Source organism: Acomys minous (assembly GCF_964271855.1).
Source record: "Acomys minous genome assembly, chromosome: 6".
NCBI classification, from domain to species: domain Eukaryota; kingdom Metazoa; phylum Chordata; class Mammalia; order Rodentia; family Muridae; genus Acomys; species Acomys minous.
Window position 1 is genome coordinate 36,276,814 of NC_140487.1, and position 17,385 is coordinate 36,294,198.

A 17,385-nucleotide genomic window follows, 5' to 3' on the forward strand; every position below is an offset into this window, starting at 1 on the left:
GTTTAAGGAAAATAGGAACTGAGCGTCCAGTAATGTAGTGAAATGAGATAATCATTTTCAGGCACGTCAAGCCGATGCTTGCAAACCAGGGACTCTGAAAGGGACTTTCCAGAGCAAGCTTGCACACTTAGAAGTGGCTTTTGCTAAGACAGAAGACTGAAAATCTTATTAAGGTTGGGACCATGTTTGTCATTTCTACCACTGTCTCCCTAAGGCCTAGCCCACGTGGATGCCAATTCCTGTGGAATCACTATAAATAAGAGTACACATAAGTACTTAGGAAATAATATTCAATAAATATCCACCAATTAAATAAGTAATAATTTTGATTTAATAAACATTTACCAAATAAATACCCATATAAAATTATGAATTAATAATCATCTCTTACATCTTGTTTAAGGTGGTCAACATTTTATTTACTGAAATATTGCTACATGGCACCATTATGTTATAGGCTATCCACACATTTCATTCAATACTTAAAACACCATTATGAAATTGACATCATAAACCAAAATTTATAGAAAGAAAAGAATACTCAAGTGGTGGTTGGAAAACCTGAGTCGGGTCACAAATCCGGAGAGAAGCTTTCCAGGGACTTAACCACAATTCCATTCTGTGGGAAACAGAAACACCACCTTGCAGTGGCGTGGAGACAGTGGTGGCCGAGTGGCCGGGTCTGAAGATCAGCAGATGACACACAGTGTCTGCAGAAGGAGATGCCATCTGAAGAACTCCAGGAATAAAGGAAAGGCGGAAGACGATACATTAGGCAATTCCATTTTAGTGTAATTATAAAGTTCAGAGATAAGGTTAATAAAAGATTGTATAAATAAGAATTATCATTATAAGAAAACTATTAAATTCAGAAGTTACCTTATGAATAAGAAAGGGCATTTATACATATAAAGGGCAGAAAAACCTTAAAATAGAGTGTTATGATGGAAATGGAGCAAACAGGACGGATGAGCTATAGGTAGAAGCTTAAATTCCAGCGGCACCTTTGGTTTCCTAGATAAAATGTAGACTAATATGACAGTCTACCTGTAAGATTTAAAAACAATCAGTGAAACAAAAAAAATTGAACATAACTGTTTTGAGTTGGTGCAGAGAGCATTGCAATTCTAGAAGAAATCATGACTAGCTTGTTCCCTAAGAAAAAATATCCACATCTGTTTTCTATAGTCACCTTGTTTGTAGAGTTATTCTGAAACAATTATAGTTCCTTAAGGGGGGAACGAATGAGCAATTGTAGCAGGATAACCATAAAATAGGGTTTTGATGTATAAAAAAAGACATATCTGTAAGAAGGAAGAGGTCATGTAAATGTGCTGTTACTGACTTAGAATTGATAGTAACATGATATGTTTTTATCTTAAAATATTTCTCTTTTCCAGCTCTTTCTACTGAAAAGCATAAAGACAAAGTCTATCCAGCAGCAACAAATGTCTCTGATCTATAGATTCCTGTCTACAAAGAGCACTCCCCACTAAAAGAAGCAAGGGGCAATTGTAAAATAGGGGTTTGATGTGGAAAAAGACACATCTACGAGATTGAAGATGCTGAGTGAGCTGGTTTGTGATGCTGTGTTGCTGTGGAGGTTTAGATGCTAACAACTGAGAACTGTATATTTCACATGCTAATTTCAGGCACAAAACTAACACCTTCGAAATTAAGGAAATTTAAGAAGATTCCCATTAATTCCAGAATATGAGAGGGCCCACCTGGTCGGAGCATGCTCACTGGATATAAGGAATTCAGGAAATGTTTACAAAGTACTTAAACAAACAAACAAACAAACAAACAGTGATGTAGGGAAGAGAAAAGACCATTAGCTGTACCTAGACAAGGCCCTTCCATGAAAAACACAGATAAATATTACTCCTGTAGTTTGATAACCATTATGAAGTTCATGTGCACAAGACAGCTTTCTTTTTCTTAAGATTTATTTTTTCTTATTTTATGTTCATTGGCATTTTGTCTGCATGTATGTCTGTGAGAGGGTTTCAGATCCCGTGGGATTGGAGTTCCAGATGGTTGTGAGCTGCCACATGGGTGTGGGAATTGAACCCTGGTCCTCTGGGAGAGCTACCAATATTCTTAACCTCTGAGGCATCTCTCCAGCCCCTAGAAGGGAGCTTTCCAGTTACTAAAAATAGCACCTGAAAAATTGAAAGATCTTTCATAACAGCAGCATGTAAGATAATAAAATCTAAAAGTCAACAGAACAAGAAACGTGAGAATTTCTGACGAATACACAAAGATATATGAGAAAACGTAAAGATCTGGACAAATATTTGAGGAAAATAAAACATATCAAGAAGAAGAAAATTATCAAATTAATCACTTAGATTCTTCAAAACAAAATTTATAAGCAGTTCAAATAATAAATTATTGAAAAAGTTTAAAAAGTGACCCAGGTAAACTCCTTTTAGATTTAAGATATGTTAGAAGTATGTTATATTTATTTATATTATATGGTGAAGAGAACATTATCAATAAAAAAACCTAGTAGGTCATGACTATATCTCGCTTATGTATAATTCAACAAAAACCAAAATGTGGTATTTGAAGCTAAAGCAGAGAAACAACTTAATTCATCAACACACTGTACTAAACTTCTCATAAACTATCTGACAAGGAGTAAAGTTAGATGTGATCCCCATACATAATGTCAATTCTAGAGTATTCTAAGCTAATATAATAAAATCATAAATACAATTGTAAAAGTAAGAGGAAGGACCCAGCAAATGGAGTGAGATGGCATGCCGAAGGGAAAGCTACCCACAGCGGCCAAGACAAGAAGTCAAGCCATGTGTCCGAGCTGCAGACGGATGGGGAAAGAAGATGAGTGATAAGTGCCCAAATGCTACTCAGCCCTCAACAAAATGGCCGTCCTATCCTTTGCAACAACAAATAAGACATTATGTAAGTGGAGCGAGCCAGGCACATAGAACAGTGACAAATGATATTTCCTGATTTCATTTATATGTGGATGCCAAGATGGTTGATGTCATAGACACACAAAGAACCAGGGCTGCAGGAATCGCCAGGTGGAAGGTGCCGAGATGTGGCTAACAGGACAACGCTGCAGGCCGGCAGGAGGGGCCAGCTCAAGATATCCACTATGCACCAAGGTGACCACAGCTGAAAATTTCTGAGAATCGGCCTGGAAATACGGGCCGTGCACAGCACTCCACAACTCAAAGCAATATTCTGTACATGACACACATAATTTTATGTCAGTTTTCAAATTTTTAAATTAAGAAATCAGACTGAAATATAGATGGCTAATTGTACGAGAAAGGACATTGCGAAAAGGTTAAGGGGCATGAAACAAAATATCTACGGATCTCTGCATACCAGCCTTGTCATTAAAAATCAAGTGCTAAACAACATTCAAAAGCTAGAAACACAAGGGGTTTATACAGATAGATTTAAACAGTTATTTTAAAAATCCAAAATATTTTCTTTAAAATAATCACAACAGAGGAAGAGAGATGGGGAGATGGCTCAGTGGATGAGTGCTGGCTGCTCTTCCAGAGGACCCACGTTCAGTTCCCGGCACCCACATGGTAGCTCACAACCAGCTGTCACTCCAGTTCCAAGGGATCTGACACTCTCTGGCTTCCTCACACATCAAGCATGCATGTGGTACTACATATGCATGCAGGAAAACATGCACATAATTTTTTAAAAATTAAAATTATGTAAGTTACGTAACTAAATTCAAATGATTACCTAGCTACATCAAGGAAAATGAAGGAAACAGTCATTTTGTCATATATTGAAAGAATTTTATAATAATGACAATGCTGAGGTCTATCTATGTATCTCTATGTGCTGGAGACTGAATCCAGCCAGGGTCTCACCCATGCTTGGTGAGCATGCTACCCACTGAGGCAGAGCCCACGCCCCTAGGTGAGCACGCTACCCACTGAGGCAGAGCCCACGCCCCTAGGTGAGCACGCTACCCACTGAGGCAGAGCCCACGCCCCTAGGCGAGCACGCTACCCACTGAGGCAGAGCCCACGCCCCTAGGCGAGCACGCTACCCACTGAGGCAGAGCCCACGCCCCTAGGCGAGCACGCTACCCACTGAGGCAGAGCCCACGCCCCTAGGCGAGCACGCTACCCACTGAGGCAGAGCCCACGCCCCTAGGCGAGCACGCTACCCACTGAGGCAGAGCCCACGCCCCTAGGCGAGCACGCTACCCACTGAGGCAGAGCCCACGCCCCTAGGCGAGCACGCTACCCACTGAGGCAGAGCCCACGCCCCTAGGCGAGCACGCTACCCACTGAGGCAGAGCCCACGCCCCTAGGCGAGCACGCTACCCACTGAGGCAGAGCCCACGCCCCTAGGCGAGCACGCTACCCACTGAGGCAGAGCCCACGCCCCTAGGCGAGCACGCTACCCACTGAGGCAGAGCCCACGCCCCTAGGCGAGCACGCTACCCACTGAGGCAGAGCCCACGCCCCTAGGCGAGCACGCTACCCACTGAGGCAGAGCCCACGCCCCTAGGCGAGCACGCTACCCACTGAGGCAGAGCCCACGCCCCTAGGCGAGCACGCTACCCACTGAGGCAGAGCCCACGCCCCTAGGCGAGCACGCTACCCACTGAGGCAGAGCCCACGCCCCTAGGCGAGCACGCTACCCACTGAGGCAGAGCCCACGCCCCTAGGCTAGCACGCTACCCACTGAGGCAGAGCCCACGCCCCTAGGCGAGCACGCTACCCACTGAGGCAGAGCCCACGCCCCTAGGCCAGCACGCTACCCACTGAGGCAGAGCCCACGCCCCTAGGCCAGCACACTACCCACTGAGGCAGAGCCCACGTCCCTAGTACTCAGTTCTAGTGAAAAAATGAGAAAATGAGCACACCTCGGGGAGGATTTGTGTATTTTACTTTTTAAATAGATAGGTGACGTGACAATCTATCAAAACTGTCTTAAGAGGGATATACACTTGTTTACTTTTCACTGCTGTAATTTTATTTTAAGAAAATAACCCATAGTTGCATAGTAAAATACATGTCTGTGTACTGTGTATGAACATATGTGTACGTACATACATGTTACATATACAAATCAAGAGGTAACATAGCATTGGCCTTTAAAATGCACTAAGGTAGTAGTGAGTACAGTACTACTTTTCACTACACACCTATTGAAAGTGACTATGTAGCTATGGGTAACTTACCTAATAAGTGTCAAGGATGTGTATCAGTGAGAAAACTATTGGAAATACATTGGGGGAAATGCCCTTAAAGGAGAAGGAACATGAAATCCTGTAGCGAAGCAGTTCTATTCCTTGGCAGACAGCCATCAACTTTCATGCATACATGTACTGAGAGACATGTACAAGGACGCTCACGTAGCATTATGCACAACACATGAAAGTAGGGAACGCCTTTTACATTCATTGGGGATATAATAGATAATTAGTGGAATGAACAAACAATAGAAAAACACATGCCAAAATATTCATGGTCTTCACAAATAGAATGAAATAATCCAAATACAAAATAATATTTTTATGTGACTCTATTATATCAACTTTAAAGCAGCCTGGGTATATTGGTACATGTTTTTAATCTCAGCATTCAGGAGGCTGAGGGAGGCAGATCTCTTTCAGTCTGAAGTCAGCCTGATCTATATAGCAACTTCCAGAACAGACGGGGTATACAGAACGGCCTGGTCTAAAACACCACCACCACCACCACCACCACCACCATAACAACAACAACAAGAAGCACCCAAGCACACACTGAACAGCAACAAGTTAAACAATGGGATGGTGCTTAGATATAGCTGGTAAAACTATAACACATAGTATGATCATAAAATCAAGGGCAGAAAGATGTTTTTAAAAATCCACTGGAGAAAAGGTACTTGGCTTAACATTCATGAGACTCTAAATTCAGTCTCCAGCAATGCGTGTATGCACACACACACACACACACACACCAGCCTTTTCAACAAATGGTGTCAAAAACTGGCTATCCCCACATAGCAGAATAAAACTAGATCCCCATCTCTCACCATGTATAGTGTAAGACATGAAACCTGGAAACTGCGAAGGGAGGGGGAGGAGGGAGGGGGCGGGGTCAGATCCTGAAGAGAACTCCCATAGCTCAGGAAATGATTGCAAGGTTAGCAAATGTATTGCCTGAAATTAAAAAGCTTCTTCACAGCAAAGGAAACAATCGACAGAATGAAGAGACACTGAGAGGGACAGAATCTTTGTCAAGGATACCTCCGACAAAGAAAACCTCACAGAACTGGGGACTGGGAAGCCAGCTCAATGTGACATCAAACACTGGTGAGGAGGAAGGGAGAGGAACACCTGGCGGAACCTGAGTCCGAGAGCTTCAGGGGTCCAGGCATACCTGTGTTTACTATTGCATGGCTAGACCCAGTAACCAACATATGGAACCAGCCTAGGTGTCTGTCATCAGATGAATGGTCAAAGAAATGTGGTGCATATACACAGCAGAGTTTTATTTAATTGAATAGAATAATGAAATTACTTCATTTGCAGGAACAATGCCAAATGAAATAAAAGACTCAGAAAGACAAACACATTTTCTTTCATATGCATATTCTAAAGTTAAATATTTGTATCTAACATATATATGCATATTTATGTATATATATGATGTAAATGTAGAAGGGGAATTTGGGAGCTGGAAGGAGACCAATGGTAAATATAAAAGAATTTCTGAGGCAGCCAATATGAATTAAGTTCACCTTTGAAAAGTCAGGGTCATGATGCTTGAGGAGACGTGAGGGCATTTTGGGAGCTGGCCGTCAAGTTCTGCTTGAGAAGTAGTTTCTTGGTGACTGATCTGAATCAAATTTTTATACTTTGGAGATTTTAGCGTATGTATCATACTTCATGAATTCAAATGGTGAAAACTATCAAAAGATATTCTAATTTTTATGAAACTACACAATATAAATGAATATATTTCCATTTAAAATTATACCTACAACTACATATTCATGTGAATATATAAAAATACATTTATGTGTTATTTGTATTTATAAATATTCATCAAAATACAATAAAATAAAAGCTAGGTTAACATTCAACAATAAAAGAAGCAAGCAACCTAAATGCAAATGGACAAAGGAGTAAGATATCTCTATATATCACAAATAAATATATATATACATATATATATATATATATCCAATAAACATGAAAAAGTTCTACGTCACTCATCATTTGGAAAACGCAAATCAAAAGCACAATGAAGTAGCACTGGCCACCAAGGGGAACACATACAGAGAAACGTGATGATAGCAACGATGTGGAGAGGTTGGATATAAAATGATACAGCTGTGGGGCGGGGGAGATGGCTCAGCTGAGGAAATGCCTTCCAAGAAAGCACTGGGGGTTGTGGTAAGATCCCCAGCACCCACATAAAATCCTGGGGAGATGACACCCATCTGCAGCCTAGCTCTGCAGCTGGAGACAGGTGAGTCTCAGGAGCTCGGAGGCCAAGCAGTTCAGCGATTGGTTCAGTGAGGTTCAGTGAGAAACTGTCTCTAAAAACAATGTGAGGCCAATAGAGGAGAACATTTGATTTATCAACCTCCGGCCTCCACATACGTGTGCATGTCCACCCAGCCACACCCAGCCACGCACAAATACTGATGATGCAATTGTGGAAACAGTATGGTATGCTTAAAAAAAATAAAACATGAGATCATTAGGTGATTTAGAAATTCTACTTCTGAGTATGTACTACATACAAGAAATCGAGCTTTGAACAGCCAAGTGTACACTATGGGTCTGAGTAGCTTTATTCACAATAGTATTTTTTTTTAGAGGAAATAATCCCAAGCAGTGTAGATCACTGAATGGATAAAGAAGAGGCCCACACAGAAGAAAAAAAAAACTTACTATCAAGTATTCTGTACAAAATCTTGGAACCCCTATATAAAAGCCCATTCAGAACAGATCAAAGACCTAATGTAAACTCAGAAACTACTAGAAGAAACCACAGGGAAGACTGTTAGATGCTGCTATAATGATTTTCTGGATAGTTACCCCTCCCAAATAAAGCAGGAAACAAAAGCAAGAATCGAAGTCCAGTTACATCAAGTTAAAAATAGTTCTGCCTTACGAAGGAAACTGTCAGCACAGCGAAGAGACAGCATACAGAATGGCAGAAAATGTTTACCAATATTTGCTGATAAATGGCAAATAGCAAGAATATATATGAAACTAAAGGAACAGCTAAAGTACATGAGCCAATAAAAATGAGCCAGTGATTTGAATATATACTTCTCACAAAATGAGTATATGAAAATGTGCTCAGTAGCAAACTGTAGCCATCCCATGTCACTGAGAATGACTGTTAGCAAAACTCCAAACGCAGCAAATGTTGGAGAGGATACTGAGAAGATCAACTATTAGATAGATGTTCTTAGGGGAAATGTAAATGAGTGTGGCAGCTGTGGCTAAAGGCACAGAGGTACCGCAAAACTAAAAAAAAAAAAAAAAAGAAAGAAAAAAAAAGTCAGGCTATCATTTGATCCAACTGGACTATTCTGTGAAGGTTACTATTAACGGTCAACTTGGCATCTAGAATCACCTGGAAAATGGGCCCCCACACAGCAAGCCAGTGGGGAATAGCCTTCAATGCTGTGTTAATTGAGGTGGGACGGCCCGCCCACTGTGAGCGTCACTGTTCTGGCCCGCCCACTGTGAGCGTCACTGTTCTGGCCCGCCCACTGTGAGCGTCACTGTTCTGTGGCTGGCAACCTGCAGTGTAGAAGAGGAGAAAGGGGTGGGGGCGCTGAGCGGCAGTGTGCATCCAGCACTCGGCTTCCTGTGAATGCTTCAAGCTCCTAGTGTCTTGACTTCCAGCCAGGATGGACTGTGTAGCCTTGAACTATGAGCTAGAATAAATAAGCCATGTCTCTTTTAAGCTATTTTTGTTGAATTTGTTTCAACAGGGTTTCTCTTTGTAGCCTTGGGTGTCCTGGACTCCATTTGTGTAGACCAGGATGTCCTTAAACTCAGAGCTCCACCTGCCTCTGCTTCCCAGAGTGCTGGGATTATAGGCATGCTCTACCACGCCCAGCTTGTTAGAATATTTTATTACAATGTGGGGGTGTCGGCAAAGGGGGGGGGAACAGGACAACACCTAAGACAATATCCAAAGGTTACCCAGGTTTATACCCCAAGGAAATGACATCAGCATACCAACAGAGACAGCCCCTGCTCCCCTCACTACTGGACCCATATAAAGCCTGAGCTGCCCACTGGCTACCTCTATGTAGAGGACCTAGGTCCAGGCCATGCATGGTCCTCGGTTGGTGCTTCAGTCTCCGCAAGCCCCTCTGGGCCCTGGCTATTGGCCCTGCTGGTCTTCTTGTGGAGCTCCTGTCACCTCTATGTCCTTTTATCCTTCCCTCCACTTTCCCACTAGACTCCCTATGGGTGCTTGGTTGTGAGTCTCAGCATCTGTTTCAAAGTGCTGCTGGGTGGAGCTTCTCAGAGGACAACTCTGCTAGGCTCCTGTCTGCCAGCATAGCCAAGTATCATTAATAGTGTTAGGGGTTGGCTCTCTCCCACGGGGTGGGTCCTGGGTTGGACCAGTCATTGGTTGGACATCACTTCAATCTCTGGTTTCTTTGTTCTATCTTTACCCCTGCATGTCTTGTATGCAGGGTAAGTTTTGGATCAAAGTTTTTGTGGGTGGGTTGGTGTTCTCCCTCCACTGAGAGTCTTGTCTGGTTGGAGGCTGGCCTCTCCAATCTCCATGGCCCCTGCTACTAGGAGTTGGAGCCCCCTTATATCCTCCCTGAGGTTTATTCTGACTTAGATTTCCAGCTGGTCACAGAGATGCCCCCACCCACAGTTTCTTTTTCCTCTGCAGGCCTTCTGTCCTCCTGCCCTGCTCTCCCCAGGTCTGAGCTCCACCCTTATGTCTCTCTGTGCCCCCTATGTCTCTCTGTGCCCCTCTCCTACCTTGTTTCCTCTCTTCAACAACCACCTGTCTATGCAAATATTATATGTCAGCAAAAGTTAATTTAAAAAATCTGAACACAAAAAATTGAGATCCACAAGGTAGCATAATCCACCCTTCAGAAGACAACAAAACTGATGCCAACCAACAACATGGATAAAATGTGAAGACACTGCGTTAAATGAAGCAAGCCAGGCACAAAAAGATAAGTACTGCACGATTCCAATTGTGAAGGAGTCAGGGTTATTTGATGCTTAGGTAGAGCACCGGATAGGAAATCATCTAGATTTCAGTCGGGATGATGATGATGATGATGAGGAGGAGGAGGAGGAGGAGGGGGAGGAGGAGGAGGAGGAGGAGGAGGGGGAGGAGGAGGCGGCATCCTGGAGACGAACGGTGCAGTGGACGAACAACAGTGTGAATGGACTGAATGGGGCTCAAGCCTTATAAACTTACAGTCATTAAAAATGGTTACGCTTTTCTATTGTGTACATTTTGCCAGAACAAAGGAAGCAGTATGATTTTGGTTCTCACGTGCCGTTCTCCCCATCTCCTCTCCCTCTATAGCCTTTTCCCCCTCCTACCTCTTTTTGTAGTACTAAGAGTTGAACCAGGGCCTCACACTTGCTGGCATTTTGCGTTTTCTGCTTTTCTGTAGGATGTTCAAGAGGCCAACCAAATGGCTCAGCCAGCAAAGGCACTTATTACCACACCGTACCTGGGAATCCCATGGGGTGCAAAGAGTTCATTTTTGATTTGATTCAAGACCTACTCCATGAGATAGAGCCCATAGCTGGCACTACTAAGGTGGCCAAAACCCTAAGACTATACAGGTTATGGACCACAGGGAAAACTCTACTATCGCTCTGCTAAATAAACACAGCTATAACATGACTCCTGATGCTGTACCGCTGGGCCCCTGCTTTCATAGGTGGTGTAGTTAGCACAGAGACTCACACAGGGCGATGTGAATGAGAGACTTTGGGGGCATGCAGCTCTGAGTGGGATATGCCGTCAATCCTTGCCCCCAGGCTCAAGGATCAATGCAGAGCAGTGGGTGGAACATGATAAAAGCGCCAAAGGTGGCAGATGACTCCAAGGAAGCAGTGCCTTCCAGACAGACAAGCTCAGAGACTGTGACAGCACACACAAGACACGCACAGCTCCAACCAGCCAGAACCCCAGCACTGAGAGGGGCAGTGGACACAGAGTCCTAGACCTAACCAGGAAGCTGTTTGCCACTGACGCTGCTGGGAAGAGACATCAGTGCTCTCCGATTGAGCGGCACTGAGTCTATCGCACTGGGCAGGTGCCACTGGTTAACACAAAACAGATTCCATGGTTTTTGTATACTTTCTGTATTTTTTTTTTAACTAGGGTTTTGTTGTTGGTTTTGGGTTTGGTTTTTCTTTTTGAGAGAGGACATTGAGTGGGCAGAATGACAGGGAGGATCTTGGAGAAGTTGGAGGCGGAAGGAGAGAATATGATCAAAATGTGTTGCATAAAATGTCGTAACTTTAAAAAAGACAAATGGGAAACTATTTTAGACATAGATTAGTACACATTGTTGAAATGAACTTCATGTCTGACCACGTGACTGGTGCTTTTAGGAACTCTCCACTGTTGAAGGAAATAAGAAATTATATTACATACTTAATGTAGATGGGGAGAAATCCTATTTTTGTAGAAGTTTCTTTTAACTTTCTAACAGTAAAGGCACAATCTGGGTGTGATTGTATAAAAAGCAGGGCACGTTTGCAGCCTCGGTCAGGCCGGCGCTGTCCTCAGCTGTGACGCTCCCTCCACCGTGAAGGGCGATGCTGGTACGGTGAACAGTCTGGAGGTTTTAAAGTGCTAGGAGGAGGCAGCTTTGATAAACAGCCGTGTAAAAGTTCAAGTTACCAAATAAACTCTACAGGCTGCTTGCCCCATGTTACTTATTTCTACTTGTACCTGGCAATGCTGGCTTTGCAACTTTCGACGCTCATGGCACTTTAAAGTACAGAAAGCTCAGGAAAGTATTGTTATGACAGCAAACAGCTTCGCAGCAGTTTTCCTTTCAGCATTTGGGAATTGTGTCTCTTGGCTCAAACTGTGCAGTTTGTAAGGCTGAGCTATTTGGAACTTGGATATCCTAAGAGATTATTTAACTTTGTCAATGGACATTACTACATAAGCCAAAGCAGCTATTACCAAGACTGGCCACCAGCAAAACGGAGGGGACATTTATGTTTGATGCTCCAAGGCCCTGATTTCAGTCATGTCTCCTAATTTTGTTCACTCCCTTCCTGTTCTAAAAATAAAAATCGCGTTGATATGGACTTAATATCTTCATTAAACAAGAGCATAATAAAGCTCCTCTCCCCGTTCGGTTTCTTCTCCATTTCCCTGTGCTTCTCGCTTGTTTTCCTGTCATCTTTATCCCATTTCTGCAGCTCCTGGGATCAACTTCATTCCATTGCACTGTATTTTTGTCTACTGTGTTTGGGTGGGGATGGCAGGAAAAATCAGAGAAGATGGACCACATAATGAACGTCAGATGCTGGGTATTTGTGGAGTCGCCAAGAGAACATACCCACACTCAGACACACACATACATACACAATTAAAAACAAAATAATTCATTGAATAGTGGGGACAATGCTGTGACATGATGAATGGGGTCAAGAGCACTGATGGAGGATATACTAAAAGGCCAAATAGCTTTCGCTCAAGGCTGACTCAGGCCTGAAAGTCCTTGCTCCCAACTTTAAGTCTCCCCTCCCCCACCATGAGATCAGCAATGCGTCCATTTTTGCTTGCTTTCTCTTGTTTTCTAAAGTCCTTATTATCTCCAAGATTAGTGCAGCAGAGCCTGGTTGAAGTGAAGGGAATGGCCCAGTTGAAAACACACGGGCCTTCATCTTTCCTGTGGCAATCAAGGATTGGGCTGGCATTTAAAGTCACAAAATGCTGCACCCATGAACGACATCATAAATCTCCAATGTGACCTTCTCACATGGGAGATGACAGTGCCAAGCCGAGCTGCCCAAGGCGCTGTCGAGGGCCTGGGAATCAGCACAAGGTGTTCATCAAGGGTCACTGACTACATCCCAATGCTCGTCTCTTTCTCACGTCTTGGGATCATGTGAGATGATCATAGTAACAAGATGAATATTTACTTTAAATTTACATGTGACTAATAAAACTTGTGTCTATCTTTTTGTGTGCCACAGCCATCCTTGCAATTGATTTGTATCAACCATCAAAATGTACACCCTTTTCACACCCGCAGCCGTGACCAGAACAATTCCGTGTTAAACACAGGAGCAGAAGGAGTGGTCACAAGCTGCACTGGTCAGTGATGAGGTTAAGAGGAGACAGGAGTTGGGTTGTTTCCCAGCTTTTGATAACGATCATTAGTGATTTCTTTTCTCTGCCACCCTAGGTAACAGGAAATTGCCCCGATTACAGAGAACACCGAAGCAGAAGCCAAGTAAGTTAAGGTTTCACCTCAGAGTGCTACAATGAGAAAAACAAAAACAGAAACATTTTAAAAAGGTTTCTAGTGAAGGGCTTAGGTGCGGCACTGGTTATTAAAAGTACAATACTTACTTCAGTTCCCTTAGTCATCAGCAATGGTGGACATGACCTTTTAAAGTTATTTTTAAAAATATATTTTATTAATTTATTCATATTATATCTCAATTGTTATCCCATCCCTTGTATCCTCCCATTCCTCCCTCCCTCCTATTTTCCCCTTACTCCCCTCCCCTATGACTGTGACTGAGGGGGACCTCCTCCCCCTGTATATGCTCATAGGGTATCAAGTCTCTTCTTGGTAGCCTGCTATCCTTCCTCTGAGTGCCACCAGGCCTCCCCATCAAGGGGATGTGGTCAAATATGAGGCACCAGAGTTCATGTGAAAGTCATACCCCACTCTCCACTCAACTGTGGAGAATGTCCTGTCCATTGGCTAGATCTGGGTAGGGGTTTAAAGTTTACTGCACATATTGTCCTTGGCTGGTGCCATAGTTTGAGGGTCCTAGAAACCTACAAGAAGAGCATTATGACGGGAAGGTCTGGGTCCAGGGGTCCTTTTTAAGTTATTAAAGCTTTACATGCTGATATATATTCCAGAGACTTTGGAAACTTTTAAAAGTGAATTTCTAAGCCGGTCGCGGTGGCACACACCTGTAATTCTAGCACTAGGGAGGCAGAGGCAGGCGGATCACTGTGAGTTCGTGGCCAGCCTGGTCTGCAAAGTAAATCCAGGACAGCTAGGGCTACAAGAGAAACCCTGTCTCAAACAAAACAAAACAAAAAGGTGAATTTCTAAGAGTGTAAGGACAGGCCTTTAAAAGGTATGTATGTTGCATAAATTATTCACTAGCACAGAATTAGTTCGATATCTTTGTGTTTCCATAACTAGGTAATGAAGTAAAATACTGAAATGTCTTAAGCTAAATTCTACAATTGAAGTTATATAGACTATATAACAAGCATGTCACATATTATATACATTACAATGTACCTATATGTTATATACTATATAAATTCATATTAATATATTATGCAAAATGCCAAATGTAAGCAAAATAGAGCTCTAAGGAATGCAAGTGATAAAACATGTAAAATCAATTTAATCATCCCAGCTTAAAAAGTAGAGAGGTTCTCAAGAATTTAAAGCCATGTATTTTATAAAAATGTATAGTCCTCGTTTATTCATGGATTCTGTCTTTGAGAGTTTATCCACACACTAAATTTATGTGTGGGGCTGGAGAGATGGCTCAAAGCTTAAGAGCACTAGCCGCTCTTCAGAGGATCTGGATTCCATTCCTAGCACCCACATGGATGTTCACATCCATCCATAACTCCAGTTCCAAAGGATCTGATATCATCCTCTTCTGGTACCCAAGGGCACCAGGTACCCACATGGTGCACAAACACATGTGCAGGCAAAACACTCATATACACAAAAAAATAAATAATTTGTAATCGTGTATTAGTGTTACATGTAAAATAATCAACTTGTCATGTGGGGGTTTCAGTCCCTTCACTGATGGAGCTTAGAGAGGTGCAAGCTATTCGCCTCATGGCTGGAAGTGAAAGAGGAAAGAAAAGCTTGGGGTCCCATGATCCCCTTCGACAGCCAGCCTCCATCACCTGAAAACTTCACCCAGGGTTACCTCAAAGATTCCGGAGCACCCCAGTAGTGTTAGCCGGATGATCAAGCATATAGTACATGGGTACTTCGTACCCACACTGTAACAACTCTAAAGTCTATGGGGTCACTTAGGGGCACATACACAGAGAGCGGCATGTTTCTTGAGTTGCCGAGGATGCTATTCCTAGCTCGAGTGAAAGACAATGCCCTGCCTTCTTCAGGGCGGGTGTGGGCTTTGTTGGTAGCAGAACTGAGGGGCTGATTCATCTGGAAGCACAAAAGCCTGTGCTGTGCCCTGTGAGGAGTAGAGGGATCACCGGCTAAGCCTCTGTCAGGAAGGTATTACATAGTTTCTTAGCTATGAGTCCTGCATCAACAATGTATATGTAATAAGGCATCTTTAAAGAGGAATACAATAAAAAGAAACCCAAGGTTGTATTCTGATTTGTTAAAAACAGTTATGGGGCCAGCCGTCCAGAAACCTAACCCTCAGAGCACTGGTCCATCACATTTGCTAACTCAGCACTTGGGATCACTGTAGGGTGTATCTACCATAACTAACAGGAAATGAAGATAAGAGGCCAAAAGCCACACCTTGCTTTTGTTAATTTGTTATATTTTATCGGTTTTTTTTGTTTTAAGAATATAAAAAGAAACTAATATTAATCTCCAATATAAGACATGAATATGTTTTGTTTCCTCACTATTGGTTATATCACTGTTTCTAAGTCTCTGCAAATTTAACTAGATGACAACAAATGAGATGAAATAATTTGAGAGCCTCCTGGATCCTCCAAGTGCCTTGGTTTGGTGTAGGGTTTATAACCAGACATTGTGGTGGCTAGTACTGGCTAATGGGCAGCTGGTGGAACATTCCAGTTCCAGTAACAACTGACCTCAGGGATATCAATACCAGCCTGTTCTCATTAAGGTTCTATCTCTCTCTCTCTCTCTCTCTCTCTCTCTCTCTCTCTCTCTCTCTCTCTCTCTCTGTGTGTGTGTGTGTGTATGTGTGTGTGTGTGTGTGTGTGTGTGTGTGACAGGAGAAAGGACATAGACTTTGGAGTCAGACTCGGGAACGACTTCCTGCTGTGTTTCCTAAGTACCATAAAAGCACTAGTTTGTTACTGCTGGAGTCCCTTCTGTGCTCAACTGTATGGCCAGGTGGTCACAGTGGAGACCACCTGAGAAAGCATCTGGCACAGCTACTTGCACAGCACTCTGCCCCGGGGCTTACAAGCTCTAGGGGTGAACCGAGCCTCTTTCTTGTAGTTGCTTAGTGTCTGCCTTGTCATCTGTTGTGCTTTGAGACACAGTCTTGCTGTGTAGCTCAGGGTCTCCTTGAATTGATGATCTTCCTGCCTCAGCCTCCTAAGTGAGGGCATTAGAGGTGAACACCCAGTTGGGGACAGTGACTTTTTTTTAAGTTGAGAATACCTAAGATCACATATCATAGCATTTAGGAGGAATGCTGAGGCGTTCAAGGCCAGCCTGAGCTACTTGAGAACCAGTCTAAATAGACAGATCTCAGAGTGCCTTAACCAATACAAACAAATAATTTGGAATTATCTGTGTCAGTAATGTTGAAATAATTTTTAGGCAATAAAGTCCTTTTTAGTCAGAAATCTTATGAGAGGTCAGTGTGCACAATACATTTAAGGGAAGCAGGTTTCCTGCCCTGAGCTCCTGGGCTGGGTAACGGGGAGGGACAAGTACTGGCTGCGATGCAAGAGTGATGCGCTTCCAGGTGGTTTAAACGCTGATAATTATAAATCCTACGCTAAAAGGCAGCATTATTTTCCTCTTCTGGTTTTCTTAGAGAGAGAGAGAGAGAGAGAGAGAGAGAGAGAGAGAGAGAGAGAGAAGAAGAAGAAGAAGAAGAAGAAGAAGAAGAAGAAGAAGAAGAAGAAGAAGAAGAGGAGATAATCCAACCAGCAGCCTTTTGTTCTGATTAGAAGCAATTGTAAATTCTTAAAATTCGCGGAAAGTCTAGCCTTCAAAAAGAAACAGGACTTCTTTGATGCCCCAAACTAGTAAGGATACAAAATCGTCTCCATCTTAGTCATGTTTAGTGGGAAGAAGCTCACAGACATTTACGACTTTTAAACTCAAACAAAAATGCAATACAACCCACGGCAGGCATTCTGTTATGATTGATTTTAACTGACAAAGGATGACAGCCTTTTGTCAGCTGCACTTGCGGAAGACCCTCTCCTCCTCCGGTGTCGCTCCACCGCGCGGCTTCTGAGACTG

The 17,385-nt window shown here is 43.0% G+C and overlaps 1 protein-coding gene across 1 annotated transcript in view; it reads right to left on the bottom strand.

Annotated features, from left to right (window-relative positions):
- CCDC146 (coiled-coil domain containing 146) overlaps positions 1–17,385 on the bottom strand; it is a 123,971-nt gene that overhangs the window by 60,550 nt on the left and 46,036 nt on the right. The window lies entirely within an intron of this gene.